Below are 3,905 nucleotides of genomic sequence, written 5' to 3'. Positions count from 1 at the left end.
AATTTGTTGAAGTATTTTGTGATGGCAAGACGGCTATTGGAACACTTTGACGTTGCGGACATAAAACATGTACCGAGAAACGAAAACCAAGAAGCCAACGAGTTGGCACAGATCGCTTCCGGGTATAAGATGTATAAGTCGAAATTCCAAGATATGATTGAAGTCTGAGAAAAGATGGTGTCGGACGCACCACCACTAACGAAAGATATCCTCGACAGGAATGACAGTCGCGATGAAGGGGTCGACGAAGAATGTCAGGAAGTCTATGGGGTCAAGAAGTCCTGGGGACATGGAGTTTTCACTGTCAACAGTTCATCACCAACATACTGGAGGAAACCAATTGTGGAATATTTATAGAACCCAATCGGAGGCACTGATAGGAAAACCAAATACAAAGTTTTAAGCTATGTGTTGTCAGGAAATGAATTGCTGAAGAAAACACCAGAAGGGGTATTACGTAAATGCCTGGGAGATACAAAAGCGTATTTTGCCATATATGAGGTACATAGTGGAGCCTATGGTGTGCACTAGGCAAGCCATAAGATGAAGTGGTTGTTGTTTCGGCAAGGGGTTTATTGGCTCAGTATGTTGAAAGATTGCATCGAGTTCGCCAAGGGATGCCAAAGGCATGCAGGTGTTCAACATATGCCAGCGAGTGAGTTGCATGTGATCATCAAGTCGTGACCCTTTAGGGGGTGGGCATTAGACGTCATTGGAGAAATTTTACCAGCCTCGTCGAAGCAACAGAAGTTCATCCTAGTGGGGATATACTAGTTCACCAAGTGGATCGAAGTCGTCCCTGTAACACCCGAGGTCGGAGAGGCCGAAGAGTGGTTACATGTAACATCCGAGGGGCGATGGAGTGGTTGTCGATGCATGATGCATGACAATGAGACACTCCCAGCAGCTTATAGGGGAAAAAACCGAATTCACATTGGAATGAGAGGGATCCTAAGGCTATGCAGGTATGGGACTGCATGATTGAATGAAGGCTTATAAGGATTAATTGGTACTAGATATACCAATAAGATGCATATTCTTTTCGGTAGCCTAATAGATTAGAACTCCATAGTTAAGCGTGATTGACTTGGAGTAGTATTTGGATGAGTGACCTCCTAGGAGTTTTCCCGGGAAGCGTGTGAGTGAGGACACAACATGCTGAAAAGACTCGTGTTGGTTTATGGGGGGCAGTCGATAATCCAAAAAGCAGTCTAGGGGCGTTACAGTCCCCCTGGTGAAGGTGGATCAGGAGGCGGTGATTGAATTCATCCAAATACATATTATATATAGATTCGGCATCCGAGAGACCAATACCACAGATCAAGGGCCGGTGTTTGTGGGACAAAGGATGCAAGAGTTTGCTGGAGAAACAAGTTTTAGGTTGGTTACCTCTACGCTTTACTACGCACAAGCAAATGGCCAAGTCAAAGCGGCCAACAAAGTGATAATAAGTTTGATTAGAAAACATGTTTCCAAAAAAACAAAGAATTACGCAAGACTTTGGATCAAACCCTATGGGCCTGTCGAACATCCCCAAAGGAGGAAACTAATTCGACACCTTTTCGACTAACGCTTGGGCACGATGCCATATTTCCATTAGAGATCTATTTACAGTCCGTCGGAGTACAACGCCAGAACGACCTCCAGTCGGAACAATATTGGGAAATGATGTTTGACGAATTGGTCGATTTGGACGAAGAAAGATTGGTTGCGGTGGAAATGCTGGCACGATAGAAGGAACGTGTAGCCAAAGTATACAACAGAAAGGTAAGGGAAAAAACCTTTATTGTTGATGATTATGTTTGGAAATTAATCTTACCTATGGATCGTCGAGATCGAACTCTAGGTAAATGATCTTCGAAGTGGGAGGGACCATTTCACGTAATCCGAACATTCGTCAACAATGCTTATAACATTAAAGAGCTTGGTAGGGATCAAAGGGTCTTGAGAGTAAATAGGAAATATTTAAAGAAATATAAACCTATGCTACAAGAGATCCAAATCCGAACATAACAAGATTCATTGATTCTTTAAAGTGGCCCAAAAGGCATTATAAAACATGGTCGACAGACCTTACAGGAGAAATAAAAACAAGGAAGAGATCAAAAAGGGAATCTAGACTTAAACTCCTCAAAAGAGGTTATCTCATGACTAATCCTATTGTCTAGAGAAACCTTCTTTCCACGCGAGTATTTTATGTTGGCCTCAATCTTGTGGGATCTTTCCCCATGGGATATCCCCTTCAGAACCTCACTGTCAACTGCTTCTTGCGCTGGAATTCCCTCAGTCATCTCCAAGGAAGCTTTTTGTGCTTCCACATTAGCAATCTTTCTATTGAGTTCAACTATCTGAGCTTGATAGTCAGAGATTTGTTGGTCGAAGGCATGACGCTGACGAAGGTGTCGCTCCTTCTTGTTCTCAAATTTGTTGAGCTTTTGTTCACAGGCCTCACTAGAATCCCATTCAAGCTTTGCCTCATTAAGTTTTGTCTTAATCTGAAGTTCATCATTTTATCGAAGGTTAAGGTCCTTGACAAATTGGGTAAAGAATGACTCAAACTCGACGAAATACTTGATCATTGAGGCAGGAAGATCATGAAGGGCAAGTGAGTCGAGGAACTTAAAAATGTCACGAGCAAGTTCTCCTTCTTTTTCAAGAGCACGTAGAAAGTCGCCCTCGAAGAGTGACGCCTTCAGTTGCTGAAGAATGAAAATAACCTCAACATTTAGCTCTAAGGGAGGAACGACGATCGAAAATGGGAATGGTGCATCGGTTGATAGACGGCGGATTTGTTGTAGCTTCCGAAGCGCCTCAGTAGGGTTCCTTTGTTTGATAATCCTGATTTCTCTTGAAATTAAAACGCTGGTCGATGCACTTTCGTCAACAACGTTCAGCTGATTGAGAGTTGGTGGAGAAACAGGACTTTGAGGAACCGCTGGTGAGGCACTTTGAAACTCAGCTTGCCGCTGCGGACTCAGGACAACGTCGGCAGAAGGATGGTTGGTCTTATCTTTGACCGCAGTTTCAACCTCAATTGGAGAGCCCACGGGTCCTTGGAAGATATAAGTATTAGATCACATGATGAAGAGAAACCCATAGATGGTGGAGATAAGGATGGACGAATACCTGAAGATCCACAGGAGGTGGAGAAGTGGTGGGAGTTCTCTCTGAATCACGAGGAGTGAGAGCTTCCTCGATATCATCTTGGATTGTCGGGGTCGGAGTCGTTGGATCTACCTTCGACTGAGTCTTCTTGGCTTGATCCTTTTTCCGCCGCATAGGATTAGGGGGCGTTTTGGGCGGCGCTTTCGACGTGGAAAAGATGTGCGAGTGCACGCTACCGTCAGACTCCTCATTTTCCACTACGGGAACTTCTTCAGGTACCTGAGTCACAAGATGGGTGAAAAGGTAATAGAAATTGCTAAGGTAAAAAACCTTTTCACGAGGCTGATATGTGATACCTATGAAGGGGGGGGGGGCGAAGACGCTTTTTGCTTCTTCGAGGGCTTGGTTGAAGTCGGCTCAATAAAGGAGATGTCCCTCTTTCGACCCTGATATCAGAAAGTGTTACTACTGTAATCCCCAAGAAAGGGGGAATCTAAATCAGTGACATATACCTTTTGGGGGGCTTCTTCGACTTGAGAAGTTTGGATTTTTGGATCGGGAGCGTTAACGGATGCAGGCGGAGGCGGTATATAGCGACGAGGGTGGAGAGAGCGTCAACCATATTCTGGAGAAATTGGTCACTTGGGAAAGAATTACTCTGGTAGGAATTCCACCATTCATCAAAGTCAATTGTTGTTAAAAAAGATTGTTGGAATTTGAAAACCGGAAGTTCATATCGGTGAGTGGATTTACAGAAACGGAGACAAGCTTTGTGATCATCCGCAGTTAATGATCGACCG

The sequence above is a fragment of the Lathyrus oleraceus genome, chromosome 7, assembly GCF_024323335.1.
Source record: "Lathyrus oleraceus cultivar Zhongwan6 chromosome 7, CAAS_Psat_ZW6_1.0, whole genome shotgun sequence".
NCBI classification, from domain to species: domain Eukaryota; kingdom Viridiplantae; phylum Streptophyta; class Magnoliopsida; order Fabales; family Fabaceae; genus Lathyrus; species Lathyrus oleraceus.
The sequence above is the reverse complement of the archived record's forward strand: the minus strand, read 5'-3'. Positions refer to the sequence as shown.